This window comes from Cetorhinus maximus, chromosome 31, assembly GCF_964194155.1.
Source record: "Cetorhinus maximus chromosome 31, sCetMax3.hap1.1, whole genome shotgun sequence".
Taxonomy (NCBI): Eukaryota; Metazoa; Chordata; class Chondrichthyes; order Lamniformes; family Cetorhinidae; genus Cetorhinus; species Cetorhinus maximus.
In genome coordinates, this window is record NC_135909.1 from 15,079,805 (window position 1) to 15,100,917 (window position 21,113).

General features: G+C 43.6%; 1 protein-coding gene, 1 long non-coding RNA gene and 1 pseudogene across 3 annotated transcripts in view; 1 reads left to right on the forward strand and 2 right to left on the reverse strand.

Moving 5' to 3' along the window:
• LOC144670298 (uncharacterized) overlaps positions 1–21,113 on the forward strand; it is a 940,207-nt gene that overhangs the window by 51,940 nt on the left and 867,154 nt on the right. The window lies entirely within an intron of this gene.
• LOC144670303 (uncharacterized) lies at positions 1,271–19,561 on the reverse strand. Its single transcript, XR_013573846.1, has 3 exons — positions 19,127–19,561; positions 18,702–18,799; positions 1,271–2,973 (listed from the first exon to the last, which is right to left on the reverse strand). It is a non-coding gene; the product is annotated as an uncharacterized LOC144670303 (long non-coding RNA).
• Positions 9,975–11,790, reverse strand: LOC144670229 (histone H2B type 1-A-like; annotated as a pseudogene).

Here is a 21,113-nt window from a genome sequence, read left to right on the forward strand (position 1 = left end):
TAATTCTTCAGGTGAGTGAATCCTGAAGATGGTATTCCCCTAATATTAGAGCGAGGCCCCTCATCTCTGCCACTGCTATATCTCCCTTTCTGATTGTTTCAGTCCCAATTCATTCTCTATCACTATTTATGCACCTCTCGCTCTCCCCTTTCTTTATAGTCATCTCACTTTCTCGGTCTCTCCCACTTCTCTCTGCTATCAATGATCTGATTATCAATTTCTCCTCTGTTCCACATTCTTCATTTTTGCCTTCTCTGCCACTATCTCCTTTCTCCATCCTGTCTTTCCATACCTTGTTCACTGTGTCTCACTCTTTCTTCTCTTGCTAAGAATCTATCTTCCTCTCTCTGTTACATTTATTTTCTTCTTCACACTCTGTAATCCTCTGTCTTCACTCTGTCTTGTTTTATTTCACTCTGTTCCTTCCCCCCCTCCCCTCTCTCTGTCACTCTCTCTCTCTTCCCATGTCTACCTTATAAATTGTCAAAATTGCTCATGCATCAGGTCAGTTTCGACATGAACCCACCCTGTGCTCCAAGCACATTATATGTGATGAGCTCAGCTTCTCCATTCCCTGTTTTTAATGAGCTGGCCTGGATGTTCCAGGCTCCGTCGGTGGCTTCAAGAACTGCAACATTTTGCTAAAATCCAGAGGAACATTTGCATTTGATTCCAATGTTTGCTGCACCTTCTGCCACCCCATCTCCTAGATTCAATTCATGACATCATCACTAGGCGATATAACCACCAGCTTATGTGCTGCCTGGGGAATGTAAAACAGCAGGACACAGTCTTATATTGTGGGTCAGCCATTATGGACTAAGATTAAGATAAATTTCTTCATTGAAAGGGTTGTGAATCTTTGGCATTTCTTATCCCAGGCATTGAGTATATTCAAGAGATAATTTGACAGATGTTTGGATACCAAGGTGATAAAGGGATATGGGGGTAGGTCAGGAAGGTGGAGATAAGGTAAAATGTTGGCCATTATCATACTGAGTGGCAGCACAGGCTCTGGAGTAGTCTACTCCTGCTCTGATTTCTGATGTTTTCTTCATGTCCACATGCCTGTGATGTGTTCTGCTTGGTATATCTGATTGACCTTGTTATTTTTTTCTTTATTTTTGTCTGGCTATCTCTATAACTGAATTAGTTCATTCAGTTTACAAACTCATCTGAAACATTTGAATAGCTGGCAGGGAGTTGATCCTGATCTGTGGAGCTTATCTCCATACAGTACACAGGGTGAAGCACAAGGAAGAGTGAAGACAATCCAGGTTTAATAACATAAAAAATACGATTCTACAGGATAGATAATATTGGAAAGGCATTGGAGGGAAATATTTAAACAAAGCTATGGAATGAGTAAAATTCAGAGCGTAAAAATCATGGGAGATTTCAAATCAAGTGTTTTGTCAGGAAGATGTCGGGAAAGTTGAAAACTGGAATTGGGTAGTTACCCTGCGTTCAGGCTGCATTTCTTCCCCAGAACCTCGGAAGCCCAACAAGAGATGAATCACTGCTGCATCTAGGAGTTTAACATGAAGCAGAACAGATAAGAACATTAAAGTTTCAGTGAAAATTGAGGCAATAATACCCACAACCGAATAAAATTTATACAATAATTGAAGAAGTTTCTAGTAAGGAAAGGCAGAAATGTAATATATAGAAAAAGCTTAATATTAGGAGATGGGAATACAACTTGGAAAGATAAACTGGAAAGAATATTACTGGACAAAGAGATAGAACAGCAGTGGGAATTATTTCAAATGGAGTGCAGTGGACTTCAGGAGAAATAAATTGCATGAAAAAGATACAGCGCAGCCACTATTAAAACACATCTTCTTCTTGAGCTCTCTGCCTGCAGGCAGACTGACCCACAACATCACAATCTCCATTATGGGAAGGGTAAAGAGGCAGCTCCTGAATCTACCCCAGCTGGAGCGGGAATTGAATCCTGTGTTGTTGCCAACAATCTGTTTCACACCAGCTTTCCAGCCAACTGAGTCCCCATGGAGTACTAGTTGCTGTGGCTGCCTGCATTTTTACATGTATTATGGCACAGTGATGGTAAATGCTGAGCTGCTCCAATCTCAGAAACTTGAAACCCTGCCACAGCTGTTCTTGCAATTTGTATTTTTTATTTCGAGATGCGTGCCTTGAATTCAGTAGTAATAAGACAACTGAGTCTTAGAGGGTTTTTACCAAACTAAATTAAACATTTATTAATAAAAGAAGCAATTGTAAGCACATACATAGGACTAAAAATTACGACTATAATAACTCCTCGAATCCCTAATTAATCGAGCTCACAGTTACACCTCCGGTAAGGCAACAGTAAAACAACATAGATTTCAACAGACCCAGGCAAAGCAGACAATACCCTGGACAGCAATATTTAAAATGGATTCTCTTAGCTTCAGTTCCTGGAGACAGCAGCTTGGTGCATAGAGGCTGGAGGCTTTTCACACTTGTTAGACCTTAGAAGCATTCTTCTCACATATGACCTCATCTGTTTTATACAGGTTTCTCGCATTTTAACGTAAATCCCATTGTTTCAATATGTCTTTGCAACTTTACTTTTTCCATAATATAAATCTTCCATAGTACTCCCATTATCAGTAATCTTTGGGAAATATGAACACACTGTTTGGCTTAACCTCTGTTGGCTCAGTGTAGCATCTTACAATCTCTTTGAAATTCACGACTTTGGTTTCTCTAAAAATGCAAATGTTCTTCACACCTCACATTCTAAAACTTCAGCCATATTTATGTACTTAGCATTTCAAACCTAGTTTCCCTTCGGATACATCAGAGCACCCAGACCACCTGTCTATAATTCAATTCAGCGGCATCTGTAACAGCTGCTTCCATGATACAGATCACTGCCTCCTCCAGAGGGCTCAGGTGATGCAGGCGTGCATGTCCTCCTCTGGTTCTGCTCTGCTCCCTGTGGTTATGGATCACATTGTCCTGTGAAAGATCGAATAGAGAATGTCAGTGAGTGTGCTGAGTGTTTGAGAGATTTGTGTTTGAGTGATGTGGGTATCACAGTTGGAGGAGATTGAGTTGTGTGAAGTCTGTGAGAGCTGTGTGCGAGGTTGGCAGCATTTCTGAGTGTTTGAGGTGGAGCATCTGAATGTTAGACCCAAGTCCTGACCGCGCAGGATTGCTAATGGGTGAGTGATGGGAGTGTGGTGTATGAAGCAGTGTGAGAGGTGGCTGCTGTGGTGTGTAGGGAATGTCACGTGAAGATGTGGCAAACAGTCAGGATGATACCAATCAACTACAACAGGACAGAGATAGACTAGTAGAATGGGCAGGCAAGTGGGAGATGGAATTTAATACAGAGAAGTTTGAGATGATGCAGTTTGGAAGAAGGGATGGGGGAGGAAATCAGTTCAAAATAGTATGCAAGGTCATAGGGATGTGGGGGTTTATGTACATGGGTCTTTGAAGGTGGCAGGAGGTTTTGAGAATAATTAGCAAAACATTTGGAACTTTGGGCTTCATAAATAGAGGTATTGAGTACAAAAACAGGGAAGTTATGATGAACATTTATAAAGCCCTGGTTAGGCCACAATTAGACTATTGCTTCCAGTTTTGGTCACCATGCTTTAGGAATGAAGTGAGGGTCCCCCAGAGGGTTCAGAGGAGATTTCACGGAATGGTTCCAGGGATAAGGGATTTCAGCTGGAAGGTTAGGTTGGAGAAGCTGGAGGTTGGAGCTGGGGTTGTTCTCCTTGCTGAAAGGGAGATCGAGAGTAGGTTTGATAGAAGTGGACAAGATTATGACAGTGTCAGATAAGGTAGACAAGAAAACCTGTTCCCATCAGCAAATCGTACAAGAACTCAGGTACACAGATTTACAGATTATGTCAAGAGACATTGAGGACGGGGATGGGGAGGGGGGTGGGTTGCAGAGTTTGGGGGAGGGAGAAATGAAGCGCATTTTATTTTTGACTCAGCAAGTGGTGATGACCTGGAAGTCACTGCCTTCGAGGTTAGTGAAAGCAGAGATAAACAATGGTTTCAAAAGGAACTTGTTTGAACACTTGAGGGAATTAAACATGCAGGGATATGGTCATCGAGCAGGTCAATGGGACTGGCTGGATTGCCCTACACAGAGCTGGCTTGGACTCTTCTGTGCTCTATGACATCATCATTCCTGACCAAAGTGAGGGAATTGAGCTTCAGGTGACCCTGCTGTCAGCTCATTGGGGTTAGACTCTGGGAACTGACCACCATAATTGCCATCTGATGGTGTTGCTTTAGGGCCTCCTGCACAGAACACCCCCACCCCACACTTCCCCATACACTGCAGAGAAGTGGGCTCTCTCTTCCATCCAAGCCCTGGACTGTTGCCATTAGAGCTGCATCCAAGAACCAGGGATCCCTTTCTCTTCCGTGTTGCTCCATTTCGAGTGCTTTGTTTTACAGGCAATTTTTGCAAATCGGCAGCAGCTTCCTTACAATTAGTGCAGTTCCCCTTTAAGAGGGGCAGGCTCGCTGGAACAGTAGCCATGCAAAACTGCTTTTCCCCCCTTTCAGGTATTCAGCAAGCTAACCTCACAGTGAGCTCTTGCCTGAAGGCTACACTCATGAAAATGAGTATAGAGGAAGAAGGGCAACACCTTTTCCCCATAAGTTCAGTGAGTGACTCACTCTGTGTGTGTGTGTGTGTGTGTGTGTGTGTGTGTGTGTGATTATAAAAACAGCAAACTCTCCGAGATTAGATACAGAACATTTCTACTCCAGCATCCTGATACTGACTCTGAGGAACTCCATGGAAGATAATGAAAACTCTCTTCCTGCTGATTCAATTTCTGCTCCTGATTCAGCCAAGTCCGACTGCAGGGAATGGGTTTCTCCATCCTGATAGTAAACACCGGCACATTTCCCCAATCCCTTCACAGCCAGTGTTCAGACAGGATTCTTTTCAAACTACATTACTCTCTTTCAATTTCACAGTTTAATTGTTTGAACATCACAATATAATTGGTTGAATTGTTATTTATGAAAGACTGAAGAATTTAATGTAAACCAGTTGCACAGGTAAATTCCCTGAATGATTAGTCACTATCTGAGCGGCTGGAGGGGATGGTGGGTGTTGAGGGCTGATCCAAACAGACCAGTAAGAAAAGGGCAGTGCCGAGTTGGTGGATCACAGCCGGATGAGTTACTCAGTTGGGAGACTCTGTAATTGGCCTCAGTACCCAGGAACCACAGAGGAGTAACTCCCAGTTGCTGCTCCCCATCGCTGCTACCTGCTGCAGTGTGAGAGTGCAGATTGTGTGTGAGGACAGAGTCGGCTGTTCCCTCAGTCCCTTTCCTCCACACGCACTGTCCAGTCTAACAGGTGAAGAATGAGGAATTTGGAGCGATACTGGAGGTGTCTGTGGGATCAATCCCCAGGCATGAGTCAGCTTTTCATAATGAGGGCAAGGAGTGAGAGTAAGAGGGTTTAAGACAGGTTTATTAAAATTGATTAATACTGCAGCTTTCACACAGATTGGGGTGTCAGAACACAGATTGTGTAGATAAGAGAAGTGGTTAATTTATCCATTGTCACTCTGCCTCAGTTGGGATTTGAGTGAACAAATTGTGGGTTGATGTCCCACTCCAGTAGATCCAGACCAGCACTGGGGGAGTGCTGCACTGTTGGAGGTGTCATGTTTTGGATGAAAAGTTAAACTGAGACCCTGTCTACCTGTTAATGCCAAAGGTTATATCTGGTACATTATTTGAAGAGCTGGCAGTTCTCCCAGTGTCTTGGAACAACATCACTCTCTCAACCAACATGTCCAGAAACTCCTCACCCCGTCAAATCTCATTCACTCTTTGTGAGACTTTGCTGAAAGCTGATTGGCTGCAATGTTTCCTATAAAACAGTGTCAGTACTTCAGAATCAATCGCCAGTCTGTAAAACTCTTTGGACTCTTCTCATGACAGGAAGGGCTTGATATAAATGTCTGATCTTTCATTTCACTCGCTCTGGTCTGAGATTGTGGGTCTGGTGGGGTCCAATCTGAGAAAAATCCCTTGGACTGCCCTTCAGGACAGAGAGTGAATGTGTACAGGTCGAGGGGAGGGAGGGATGTGTGGGTTTTAATTGAAAATAAAAGGGGTAAGGTTGATGTGTGATCTGAGAGAAGATAGGGGTCTTAGGGTGTCAGCACTCTGACCATTCACGGAACAAGCTATCTCACGAATATCAGAGGCGGGAGAAGGAGCGAAGGCTGTGGAAGGGGTTTAATGGGATGAGGAAAGTGGGTCGGGAATTGGTTCATGGGATGGGGAAGGGTTTCAAAGGGAGGATCAGTAGCTAAGGGGGCAGAGAAGGGGTGGGGAAGAGGAATGTTTTCGAACGTATGAACATATGAAGATAGGAATTCGGAGCAGGAGCCGGTCAATCAGGCCCTCGAGCCTGCTCTGCCATTTGATAAGATCATGATCGATCTGATCGCGGCCTCAACTCCACATTCCGCCTGTCCCCATAACCTTTCACTCCCTTGTTAGTCAGGGAAAAAATCACACTGGCTGCTGCCATTTCAATAAGATGGACATTGTTGCAGATTGAAGGAGCATCTCCTTCACTCCCATTGAGGGAGCAGGAGAATCCAGCGGGAATTGCTCACTTTTCATGGCTTCCTGGGAATTGACCAAGTTTGGCTGGAAGCAGCAGCGAGACAGGGACTGGAATACTCAGCCCTCAGATTACAAAGCTGATCCTTTCCCAATGGGTCAGAGGCTGGGGAAAGGGCTTTACCTGGTGGGGAAGAGTTTCAGTGGGTGGGGAAGGAGATCAGGAGGAGGAGACGAGGGTGCAGTGTTGATGGGAGGGGGGTTGGGGCTCGTTCAGTGGTGCAGGGCTGGAGACCGTTTTCAGAGGGTGCGGCCATCACATACAAAATGGGCAGAGTGGCCTCTTCAGTGTTTTCTGTGACTCCTTTCTATGTTTCTATGAAAAATGCAAAATATTGCATGTATGTATTTTCCTTCACAAACTCAGAACATCCCAAAGAGCTTTACAGACAATGAATTCCTTTTAAAGTGTGGTCACTGCTGTGGGAAATACAGAAACTACATTTCACTGATGCCAATTAAAACAGCAACTGGACTGCGTAAAGCCAGAGGGCGAGAGAGGAGGAACTTGGGGGAGAGGAAGGGGGAAACAAATGGAGGGAATGGGATCCAGGTAGGGGAAGGAGGAAAGCAAGATACAGACAGAGTGGTTTCGGGAGGGAATTCCAGAGCTTAGGGACCCAGGAGCTGAAGGCACAGCCACCAATGATGGAGTGATTAAAATCAGGGATGTCCTGAAATTAGTGGAGCTCAGATTTCTCAGAGCATTGTCGGGCTGGAGGAGATTCCAGAGATAGGGAGAGGTGAGGTCATGAAGGGATTTGAATACAAGGGTGAGAATTTTATAATTGAGACCAGGAGTCGGTGTAGGTTAACGTGCACAGGGGTGATGGGTGACCGCCATTTGGAGTGAAATCAGATCCAGGAAGCAGAGTTTTGGATGAGCTTCACTCTCTGGAGGGTGAAAAATGGGAGGTTGGCCGGGAGTGTGTTTGAATGGTCAAGTCTAGAGGTAACAAAAGCATGGACGAGGGTTTGAGCAGTGGATGAAGGTTTCAGGGCCGGTTAATTGAGGCCTGGTGACATGGGAAGGTTGTGGCATAGTGGTTTTGGTAATTATTGGTAATTAACTAGATTGGAAATCCAGAGACCCAGGGTAATGCCCTGGGGAGTCTGGGTTCGAATCCCACCACAGCAGATGGTGGATATTGAATTCAATATAAAAAAAGTCTAATGATGGCCATGAAACCATTGTCAATTGTTGTAAAAACCCATCTGGTTCACTAATTCCCTTTAGGGAAGGAAATCTGCCGTCCTTACCTGGTCTGGCCTACATGTGAGCCTCAAGGGCAATTAGGGATGGACAATAAATGCTGGCCTAGCCAGCGACACTCACGTTAAAATAAAATGTGCAATGTTACAGACCTAGAAATAGGTGATCTTGGTGAAGGAACTGGTATGTGGTCAGAAGCTCATTTCAGGGTGAAGTGAGGTGCCGAGGTTATGAGAGTTTGTTTCAGTCTCAGACAGTGACCAGGGAGAGGGATAGAGTCAGTGACTGGGAATGGAATTTGTAGTGTGGTCTTTGGTCTTCTGAATATTTAGTTGGGGGAATTTTCTGCTTATCCATTAAAACATGTTGGATAAGAAGTCTGGTCATTTAATGACAGTGGAGGGGTTGTGAGAGGTGATGGTGAGCTGGAGCTGGAGCTGGGTGTTATCAGCATACATGTGATAACTAACACTGTGTTTTCAGATAATGTCACCAAGGGACAGCATATAGATGAGAAATAGGAGGAGCCAAGGATAGATCCCTGGGGGATTCCAGAGGTAACAAGAGCAGGAGTGGGAAGAGAAGCCATTGCAGGTGATACTCTGGAAAGATTAGAATGGGAGCAGGCGAGTGCAGTCTGACCCAGCTGGTCAATCCCTCCTCATCCTTCTCGACCTTTAACACTGTTGACTTCACCATCCTCCTCCAATGCCTTTTCACTGTCAGGTCAGTGTTCACAGCAGATGAGAGATGATAATGTACCTGACATTCCAGGGAAATCAATGATGATTCAAGGACTAGGGGTCAGTAAAGTTAACAAGTGTAGCGAAGACATGAGTTCTTGATCACCTGTATCTCAGGAGGCAGCACATCCACCTCAATATGTGCGGTGAGTGTGACAGGATAGGGACATTCTGCTCTGTTAGGAACACCCAGACTAACTGTAAGAGAGGAGCTATAATTCAAACCAAAGAATGAGGGATATCCACTCAGAGTAAACTGAGCCTGAGAGAGAGCTCAGGGAAATCCCAGCCCTGTATGTGCTGAATGAGCTACTTTCTCTAGGTGTGGTGCAGAGACACACAGGCACACAGTCTCTATTCCCAGCCTGTGCTCAGTGAGGTGCTCTCACCCAGGCACTGAAACCCACATATGGGGCACAGGAAGATCCCAGTCTCTGTGCTGAGTGGTCTGACTCCAGGGGTTTGATGAATTACAGCAACACCACCACTGGTGAGGCTGGTGAACTGCAGCATGACATGTTTACATGGGAAGCTGCCATTGGAAACCCTGAGCAGAGAATTCCAAAGATTCACAGTGATAAAATTTCCCCTCATCTCAGTCCTAAATGAGACAGTGCTCGTGTTTTAGATTCCCCAATCAGCAGAAACAATCTCCCAGTTTTTACCGCATCAAGCCCCATTCAGAATCTTGTATGTTTCAATGAGATCACCTCTCGTTCTTCCAAACACTAGAGAGAAAAAAAAGCCCAATTTGATCAGCGTCTCATCGTAGGACAATCGCCACATCCCAGCGACCACTTTAGTGAAACTTTGCTTCGGTTTTAAAATTCACTCCCAATTCAGTTTGATAGTTTCACATAGAAGGAACAATCTGTAATGGGCAGGTAGGAAGACCCATTCACAACATTCTGTAATGGGACCCAGTCCAATTCAATCATTGTAAAGATAACACATCACAGATTAGAGATTGATGCCTGGTGACAGGAGCAGCCGAGGGAGTGAATCAAGAGTCCAGGCTTCTGGTGTAAGAAGTTAGAAAGTGACATTAAAGTTTCTGCACTCCAGCGGTTTAAGGTTAATGAATTAACATTTCCCAATAAGTAAACACACTGGAAAAGGAGAAGACTGACACATTCCCTTTAAATCCACTCTAACTGAGTGGGAGGAGGTGGAACATTAACAGGTGAGGCCAAGAAATTGGACAAAGGGTCAGGGACCAATGTTCAGTTTACATCACAAACACTGAATAGAGAAACAGACATTCCGCTGGTAGAGAAACTGCATTTTGGAGAAACGTGTGATCAGATTGGAAAACATTGGAAAATTGACCTACAATCCTCCAGCAAGATATTTATCATTAACTCAATATGGGAAAAGATGGTGCAGCTTTTTCAGAGAGATTGTGGGTGGCTCTTAAAAGAGCCGTTGTGTTTTGAATGTTTTTCAGTCCATTGTGGGGCTTTACTTGGAGCTGGTGTACTTGGTCACCGCCTTTGTCCCTTCCGACACGGCGTGCTTGGCCAGTTCCCCGGGCAGCAGCAGGCGCACGGCGGTCTGGATCTCCCGGGAGCTGATGGTGCTGCGCTTGTTGTAATGGGCCAGGCGGGAAGCCTCACCCGTGATGCGCTCGAAAATATCGCTCACGAACGAGTTCGTGATGCTCATGGCCTTGGAGGAGATGCCGGTGTCGGGGTGAACCTGCTTCATCACTTTGTAGATGTAGATGGAGTAACTCTCCTTCCTCAAATTTTCCTGAATATTCCTGCCCTTTACTCAGAGGTTTCTTTCACCCTTTCTTGGCAACTGTTTCCTTCTTCTCTTCTTTTTTTGCCTCCAGAAATAAACTTTATTCATAAAATGCGTGGGAGTACATTGCAAACTATTTCAACCTGAAAATTACCGCAAGTGCAACAAAGTTCAACTTCTCCCCACCCCTAGGTGCCTCTCCACAGTTGAAATTCCCCTGATGTTTATAATGTACGTTCCATGTCAGGAATACAGCCCAAGGGCAATTGTTTTCAAACTGAAACATTACAGAAACTGCAACAGAATTCAACTTGCCTTCATGCAGCAAGTTCCTCTCTGAGGTGCTTCAATCCAATTTCTGTTACTCTTGATATTCAGAAAGTACAATCAATGTCAGGCATACAGCCCCAGGGGTGCTATAAAATTCTTCAGGCCCTCAGTGCACTTTGGGTGAAAGGCATTCAGCAGTGACCTTTCTGCATTGAACCTCTGTGGTGGCTGTTCCAAGCTTTAATGTGTTCCTCAGCACATAGTCTTGGATCTGGGAATGTGCCAGTCTATATCACTCAAAAGGTAGGCAGGTTTCAGGCAGACCAAAGAGCTGATGATCCTCCAGCTGCAGTTGATGTTTATCTTGGTGTGTGTCCCTGGGAACAAGCCATAGAGCACTGAGTCCTACATGACAGAGCTGCTCAGGATGAACCTCGACAAACACCACTGCATCTCTAGCCAGACCCTCTTGGAAAAGGTACATCCCAGAAGGTGCAGAACAATGGTCTCTTCTCCACTACAGCCACCGAGTGTGATGAGCAGAAGGGGAGAGACTTTGGGCTTGTAGGACGGACATGATGGGGAGGACCTTTCTCATCACCAGCCAAGCTACATCCTAGGGGTTGTTTGAAAGTTCTGGTGATGAGGCTTTCTGCCAAAAGACTTTGATAGTTCACTGAGCAGGCTATCTGACAGAATCTACCATCGCCTTATCCTGCTGGACCTGTAGATCATTACATGGGTACCACTGCTGGATGGAGTTGTCCTCAAAGATGTTTTTCTAAATAAAATTTTCTACAAGTGACCCATCCTCGTGACACCGGGTCAGGTAGAACCTCAGCACATATTGACACTTGCTGTTTGCTTCCCGGGGGTCTATGCACAGCTTGATGCAGCCACACACAACAGGGCAATTAGGATGAGGGTGATGTTGGTCACATTTTGTCCCCATTTATCTAGAGGTTTGTATGCCATGTCCCTGTGAACATGGTCCATTTTCAACCTCCAGGTAAAGCAGAAGATAGTGCGGGTGATCACCACAGTGTAGGAGTGATGAAAGGGCCAAACCTGCACCATGTACAACACCAAGAGTGTTTCATACCTGATGACCAGTTTCTTAGCAGTGATGGAGAGGGAGCGTCGCTCCCGCATGCCCAGTTTTTCTTTGACCATAGCTACTTGCTCCTTTCAGTCTCCAGTGCATGCCCAGGACCATATTCCCAGCACCTTCAGGCAGCCTGACCTGACAGTGAAGGGGACAAAGGAATGGTCAGCCTAGGTCCCCAAAGAACATGACATCACTCTTGCCACAATTTAGCTTGGCTCCCGAGGCCAGTTTGAACCAATCACAGGTCTGTACACTATCAGTGGATCCAAGCAGAAGACGATGACGTTGTCCATGTACAGGGAGGCTTTGACCTGAGTGCCTCCGCTGCCTGGGATTGTCACCCTTCTTATACCCGAATCCTTCCTGATGGACTCAGCAAAAGGTTCTATGCAAAATGTGAACAGGAGAGGGGAGAGAGTGCTTCAGATTTATCAGAAAGATTTCCAATTCTCACCATTGGCTGAAACTGCACTACTGAGGTTTATGTAGAGCAGCTGGACCCAACTGCAGATTCCCTCTCCAAACTCCATTTTGGAGGGCAGATCCATCAAGTAGTCATGTGATATTCTGCCATAGGCCTTCTCCTGGCCCAAGTTGATGAGGTCGGTCTCCAGCCGCCCCCATCCTGCAATTATTTCCCTGAGTAGCGAGAGGCTATCAGATATCTTCTTGCCATGTACAGCGCAGGTCTAGTCAGGGTGGATCACCAGCCCCAGAGCCGATTGGAAATGGCCTTGGACAGAATTTTGTAGTCCACATTCAGCAGTGAAATGGATCTCACATTTCTAATTTCTTCCCTTTCCCGCTATTCAGCGATTGGATTTCTATTCTGTCTCTTCAGATATTTGTCCTCTGTAGCTATGTGAATGTGGCCTATCAGTAACTGATATTTGGATAAAGCTTTTAATCTATGTTAGTTTGTGGCAGTTGATTACAACAATTAATTCATAACATTTAATCTCCAATTTATGTTTTGTTAAATCTCCATACCATGCAGCTTCAAAGGAAGTGTTTTCCTGTGTTCCTGTCAGTCTCTCCTATGTCAGTCTGTATTTTAATCTGCACCTGTCAGTCTCTGCTACATGAGTGTGGTTTGACTGTGTCTCTTTCCATCTCCCAAATGTGGATGTGGCTTTTCATCTGCTATTGTCAGTTCCTGATAGGTGATGATCTGTCTTTGTTTGTATTTGCCAATCTCTGTTCAGTGAATGCAGGTTTTGTTTCCAGCAATCACTGATGTGTGTGTGTGGGTTTTACTCCTTGTCTGTCAGTAGGTAATTTTGTATTTTATTCTGTACTGTTGGTATTTGATTTGGAAAGTGTTTTTTTTACTCCATATTTCTCAGTCTGTGGTATGATGTGCAATTTGTCTGTACATGCTCATTTCTGATATGTGAAGGTTTTTTTTACCCTGTGCATATCAATATTTGGCATAATTGGGTGTTTTTTTGTAGCTTCTAGTTTCTTATTTTGAGTGTGGCTTTACTGTGTTTCTGGCAGTGTCGGGTATGTGTGAATGAGTGTTTTTTTTAAACTCCCTGTGTCTAGAAGTTTCTCATATGTGAATGTGACTTTGACAATCTACCTGTCAGGTTTGGTAGGTGTGAGCGTGTTGCACAAAGCAGCTGTCAGTTTGTGTTGAGCCAGTGATGGTCTTACACATATACTAGAAATTAACAGGGATGATGTAAGTGTTTTATTTTGGACAAGTTGGTTGCTTGCCAGTGAGTTTAGTTTCACATTGTGTCTTTCTGCAGTTTGAGAGTGTGGGTTTTAGTCTGTATCTCTTGTTTTTTTTTAAGATGAGTGGGCATTTTATGCTATTATAATATCCATTTCTGGAATGTCAATGTGCCTTTTACACTGAATTGGTCAGTATCTGATGTGTGAGCATGCCCTTTACCTGCCATTTTCTGTTATGAGTGTGGGTTTTAGTCTGCCTATCATTTTCTGTCATGTAATTGTGGGATATACACTATTCTTATTAACTTCCCTCATGCAATTGTCACATTTAATCTTAAAAAAATAAGAACATAATAAAAAGGACCAGGAGTAGCTCCACTATTCAATAAGATCATGGCTGATCTAATTGTGGCCTTTGCTGCCTGGCCCCCAAAGCCTCGACGCCCTCGTCAATCAGAAATCAGTCCAACACAGCTTTGAATTTATTCAAAGGCCCAGCCTCCACTGCTCTCCGGGGAAGAGAATTCCAAAGTCTAACCATCCTTTGGGAGAAAAAATCCTTCTCATTGCAGTCTAAAATGGGAGACACTTTATTTTTAAGCTGTGGACCAGAGTTCTAGACTCCTCATGAGGGGGAACGTCCTCCCAGAATCTGCCCCGTCAAGTCACCTCGGAAACTTATATTTCTAAATAAGATCTCCTCCCATTCTTCTCAACTCCACTGAGTATTGGCCTAAATCGAGCAACCTTTCCTCATATGACCAATTTGTCTCATCTATGTCAATGTTGGTTTTACTCTGATTCCCTCACTGTCCGATATGTGATTGTGGGCTTTGTCCTGTAACTTTTGGTTCCTGCTAAGTGTCTGGATTTTAATCTCTATCTATTAGACTCTGCTATGATCGTATGCATTTCCTGATTTATTATATCTAACTCTATGACCGTCAGTAAGTGGTATGTCTGTGTGGATTTATATTCAATATGTGATTTCCTGCCATGTTAGTGTTGTTTTCACTCTGTACAAGTCAGTATTTTGGAAGACTGGGTTATATACTGAGCCTGTCAAACTTCTAAGTGGGGCAATGTGCTTTAATCTGTTTCTGTCGATCTCTTTTATGCAAGTACCTTATTTTATATCCACCTGTCCGTTTCTGAAAAATGGGTGTAATCTGTATTCTGTCCTGCCCAGTTTCTGGTTCAGTGAGAATTAGTTTGCTCTATCTCCATCTGTTTCTGCTATGAGAATCTGGGCTTTATTGTGCAAGTCACTTACTGATGTGTGATTGTGGATTTTAACTGTTTCAGTTTTGGATAGGTGGACTTAATTATTTGTGCCTATTTTTGTTACATGAGTGTGTATTTTATTTTGTTCCTGTCGTTTTTTTGCTGTAGTGAATGCTGGTTTTGCTTTGGGTCTGTCAATTTCTTAAACATGTATCTGGGTTTTCCTTTGTACTTGGACATTTCCAGTGTGGGAGAAAAGGACTTACTCTTTATATATTAAGTTCTGACAGGTGAATATGGGATTGCTGTGAACCTCAGTGTCTAATTTGTTATTTTTCGCTTTAATCTTTACCTGGCAGTTTCCAGTCTGTGAATCAGGATCTTCTTCTGCACCTGTCAGTTACAGCTACGTGAGTGTCTATTTTTCTCTGTACAAGTTAGTCTCTGGTATGGAAGAAAGGTTTTTCTCCTGTACCTTTTAAATTCTGGCAAGTGAATGTGCGGTCGCTCTGTGCCTATCAATTTGTTAGATGTTATTTTAGATTTAACTCTGCAATTGTGTGTATCTGATATGAGAATGTTGATCTAATTCTGTACCTGTCAGTTACTGTAACAGAATATGTTTTTATTCAGTACCTCTTCATTTTGTTTAATAAGTTTTACTGTGAATCTTTTAACCTGTAGAATGTAGATGTTGCTATGATTTGGTGTCTGTGTCTGATTGGTGAACATTTGTATTCATTTCCCTGTCTGTTCAAAACCTGTGAAAGTTGATTTTATTATGGGCTTCTATATAATTGAAATGCGACTGTGGGTTTTGTGCTTTGCCTGCACGTCTATGATAAGTGAATGTGGCTTTTTCCCTGCAATGGGATATCTCGCTCGAGTGTGACCATCTTTTTTTTTGTGCTTGTTAGTTTATGGTAACTGATTGAAAGGTTGAATCTTACTTCGCCACACAATGACTACAGCTTCAGGAACAGGTCAAAGCAGGTCCACAGTGAGTAACTGACCTTTGCACTCCTTAAAGCCTATTCTATGACTTACAACCTACTAGTCAGAAGTGTGATTAAATACTTTCCATTACTGAGTGCACTCCCAACAACACTCATGCAGATCAATAATATTCTGGATAAAGTATCTGAGTGACACACAATTCATGAGTCCATTCCCTCCCCCACTGTCACACAGTTTGTACCATCTACGAGATCTACTGCAGCAACTCAAAAAGACTACTTCAAAGCATCCTTCTAACCTGCAACCTGTTATACCTAGAAGAACATGGACAGAAGGTGCCTGGAACAACACCACCTGCAAAGTCACCCCCAATTCAAACATCATCCTGACTTGACAATATGTCACCATTCAGTCATCATCACTGGGTCAAAATCCTGGAACTTGCTACCTAACAACAAATTTGCCACACCTATGGATAACAGACAGCATCAGACAGAAGGCAGTCCACCACCGCCTTCAAAATGACAATTAGGGAGGAGCAAAACTCCTGGACTTTCTAGTGACACAAACATCCAAAGAAGAAATCAAACAATATTAGGAACTGCTCTATATGTGAAATACATTTGTTCAGTATCTGCTCATCACTGGTTCAGTCTGTGAGTATGTAAATCATTTTGTATCTGCCAGTCACTGCAAGTGAATGGTTGCGGGATTCATTATGTATTCATCATTCTCTGCTTCACTATGAGAGTTTTGGACTAATTCATTAGCTGATAATTGTCTGTCCTTATCATATTCTGGTAATGAATGTGCTTGTTGGAATAATTCTATATCTGACTGTTTTTGGTACTAAATGCAATTCTGGGATTCATGCTGTAACTTCTAGTTCTGTGAACTGTACACGAGTGATATTTGTTCAATATCTGTCACTGTTTTTTGTGAGATGGTGGAATTCATTCTCTATCTGCAAATCTTGTACCATGTGAGAGCATAGGGTTCACTCTGCATCTGTCAATCTCTGGATGAATGAGTGTGAGAGATTTATTGTGTGTCTGTCAGTCTCTGCTTCTCTACGCAAGTGCTGATGTCAATCTGTACCTCCCAGTCTCTGCTCTGCTCTGAAAGTGTGGTCACATTCACTGTCTGCCACTGTTCTGTGTGACTGTGGGATTCATTCTGTGATCATAAGCCCTTGGGACTCAGCAAGTGTGAGAGTCAATCTGCATCTCTCCATTTCTCACCCATTATTAGGTTAATTCTCTAACTGTCATTCATTGGGGCTGTGTTGTTTTGGCCTTAATTCTCCATCTGTTAGTCTCTGATTTGGGATGAGCATGTGGGATATATTCTGTATCTGACAGACTCTGGTCATGTGTGTCAGTGTGGGTTATTTTCTCTTCCTGCCATTCTCTGGTACTGATTGGGACAGTTAATTTAGTTCTGCATCTGTCAGTCTCGTGTGCTTTTTGCAAAAGAGTTTTTAATAATGTATCTGTCTTTGCTACTGTGTGTGAATATGGGATGAATTATGTACCCATCAGTCTGTGGAACTGAATGTGATTTTGTGATCCATTCCATCTGTCAGTCCCCAGAATTACAACTGAATGTGGAGCTCATTCTGAAGCTGCCAGTATCTGGAAGTGAGTGAGAGTTTGATGTTAGTCCTGCTGCCATCAGTCTTTGAATAATTATATGTGTACCTGATTCATTGTGTATGTATCAGTCTCTGGTATTGTATTCAAATGCTGTTTTCTGTCTGTATCTGTCAGTTGTGGTACTTTGTACGAGTGTAGGATGAGCTACATAAATGCAATTCTTTGATCCTGTGATTGCTCTATTCAGTTTGCTTCAAGTTTTCTGCTGTGAAATGAAAAGTGTGTTTTATTCTTTGCTTTCTTTCCGTTTCTTGAGTAGTGTAATACTGTTGCATTCAACCTGCTTCTGTCAGTCTTTTGTGTTGCATGTGAATGCCTTATTCCTTCTGTATCAGTCATCTCCTACAGAACTCCAGAAGCTTGACACAACCCAGGACAAAGAAGCCTGCTTGATTGGTGCCACATCCACAAACATTAAGTCTCTCCACCACCGACAAACAGTAGTAGCAGTGTATACCATCTACAAGATGAGCTGTAGGAACTCACCAAACGTCCTTAGACTGCACCTTCCAAACCTGTATTCTATATTTTTCAATCTTAACTGCTCAATGTGAATTAGTTATTCTTGGCCATCAGTCTCAGGTACAATAAGTGAGTGTGGACTTTGTGATACCTTTGTGAGTTCCTGGTGCTGTATATGACAGTGGACTGTATTCTGCATCTTTCTGTCAATGACAGTGTATATGAAAGTAGCTTTAATTTTGTATTTGTCAATCTCCAGATTGAATGTGTGCTTGGAATTATTGTTTATATGTCTGTTTCTAGGTGGGTGAGTGAGTTTTGGATTTATTCTCTATCTATGCATCTCTAGTGTTGAATATAACTGGGATTTCATAAATTACGGTATCAATATTTGTTTAACCTTTGGTTTCTTGTAAAATATTTATTCAATGTTTTCTTTCACAGCCATAGGTTACATTCAGTAGTTTTGTATGGGATATGTAGTGCTGTTCAATTTGTATCTCTGTGAAAACAAATTGAAATTATAACATATACATCGATCTGATACATGGCCTGGTGTGTAATTTGTGCAGTTTTTAAAAGGAAATTGATACTTTAACTCGATGTTCTCATCTAACACTTAGTGAGATTTTGGAACTTTAATCTGTAGCCTGGTCTACACTCTGGGATACTTAACAGCAATCCATTCTGTATCTCACAAAAGGGTAAATGTTGTCTGATGGAGTTAATAATTGGTATTTAATTTGTGGACAAGGTGACATTGTGTACTTAAAAATAATATTGGGTTTGCTTTTGCCCTGGGATTGATGCATCTAGTTCTCAGTTGCAATAGGTTGGAGTACAATGGAAACAACTTCTCCCACCAATGCTCTGTTTGAATATTTTATTGAAAGGGCACCTCTCAACCTTTGGACCTATGTGGGTCTCTATACTGTTTCATTTTGGCCTAAAGGCCTGGCAGTATCTCTGTGCTTTGTGAGTGATAATGTACTTACTGTGAGTTGGAACCATCAGGCTGCACTTTTCCTTGTTTCGAGGAATCCTCTCGTTCCTTCAATTCTTTCCGTGCACACAGAAAACATAACTCCTTCACCTGAAGAATAGGTGAAGTAGAAGGTACAAAAGTGATCAATATATTTTGTTCAAGAAATAATTATTATGAAGAATCAACAGAGCAAAACCAGCAGCACACGCAGTACTGGAACAATCAGTTTCTACTCATCTGATATTTTAAGTAGGTTTGTAACAAGTTTGTGACCTGCAGAGACAACCTGTCCTGTGCACTGCTCCTTGAATTAGACTATCCGATGGAGAAATGACCTTTGCAAGGGTCAAATTTCTCTTTACATCTCCCTTTGAACTAACTGTACATCCGGAAACAAGCAGGTACTGTTTAAAATGTCTCTTTCACACTTCTCACCTGGTGCCTGAAATTGATCTTCTTTGTGTAACTGGAAACATTGTTACTGTGCGGCTATTTCCCCCGCCATTCTCTGTCCAATAACAAGGGACAGTGGGAGCCGGAACTAAGCCAGGAAGCTTCACTCGGGTTTGGGGAGAGAAAGCAGCAATGATCTTCAATGGCGAGTTCTTCTCACTCTGTCCAGACACTGCTCGAGAATGGCCTCTCCCTTCCCCCCGCTCACTCCATGTTCCGGGAGCAGCTCGTGTTCCAGGGAGCCCATTAAAAACAGCCGCCGCCTCCGCCTCAGCTGCCCGGACACTCAATGCCAATCTCTGAGCATATCTGCGGACGCGGCTCCAAACCGATGCGCTGCTTTAAGCAGATGCTGTTTGTTCACTTCCCTCTGGGGCGGTGATGTCTCCGATCGCTGCTGAATTAAATCCTATTCCGCTCACTGAGTGAATGACGCTCTCGGCCATTGTTGGGTATAGTTGCGCATGCGCTGTTATCATCATGGCGACAGCACAGGGGCGGGGTTAAACTGCGCATGCGCAGATCTCCGCAGCAATTCAGCCGCTAAAATCAATGGGAATTTTCCCCATTTCACTCTCATCACAGAGAGAACAAAATCCCCGAACCTGTGTCGGCGCGGGGGGCAAGGGGCGTTGGGTGCGAGTGGACGTTAGGCAGAAGCGGGGACCATTTGCGTTTGAAGCTCTGTTTGTCCCATTTCGATATTCATTTTGCGTCCTTTCCCTGCAGATTGTTTGTTATTAAACTGTCTCTCATCCCGTTAAATTTGGACTTTCTACAATCTCGGATATTAGTATTTTTTAGTTTTCACATTTTTGAAAGTTGTAATTGAATTGTATTCCATTATGCTCACTCGTAATAAAATCATTGATCATAGAGTCAATTACTCAATACTAACTGTATTATGGCCGTCTCCCCCTACCTCCCTCTGGACCATGACCCCACCACCGAACATCAAGCCATTGTTTCCAGGACTGTCACTGACCTCACCTTCTCTGGATATCTTCCCTCCACAGCTTCTAACCTCAGTCTCCCAACCTCGGACGGCCGCTTCTACCTCCTACCCAAAATCCACAAACAGGACTGTCCGGGTAGACCGATCTTTTCAGCATGTTCTTGCCCCATGGAACTCATTTCTTCTTATCATGGCTCCGTTCTCTCTCCCCTTGTCCAGTCTCTTCCCACCTACATCCACGATTCATCTGGTGCCCTCTATCAAATCAACAATTTCCAGTTCCCTGGCCTCAACTGCCTCCTCTTCACCATGGATGTCCAATCCCTATCAACCTCCATCCCCCACCAGGATGGTTTAAGGGCTCTCCGCTTCTTCCTTGAACAGAGGCCTGAACATTCCCCATCCACCACCACTCTCCTCCGATTGGCTGAACTTGTACTCTCACTGGACAATTCCTCCTTGAACTTGACTCACTTCCTCCAAATAAAATGTGTGGTTATGGGTACCCGCATGGGCCCCAGTTATGCCTGTCTCTTTATGAGGCATATGAAATATTCCTTGTTGCAGTCCGACTCAGGCCCCCTCCCACAACTCTTTCTCTGGTACATCGATGACTGCGTCGGTGCTGCTTCATGCTCTCGTCTGGACTTGGAAAATGTATTAATTTTGCTTCCAATTTCCACCCCTCCATCACTTTCACATGGTCCATCACTGACACTTCCCTTCCCATCCTTGACCTCTCTGTTTCAATTTTTGGTGATAGTCCATCAAAATTCAATACAAGCCCTCCGACTCCCACAGCTACATCGACTACAACTTCTCACACCCTGCTTCCTTTAAGGACTCCATCCCATTATCTTAGTACCTTTGTCTCCGCAGCAATTGTTCTGTGGATGCCACTTTCCAAAACAGTGCTTTTAGCATGTCTTCCTGTTTCCTTAACTGAGGTTTCCTGCCCACGGTGGTTGACATGGCCCTCAGACGTGTCCGACACATTTCCCGCGCCTCTGCCCT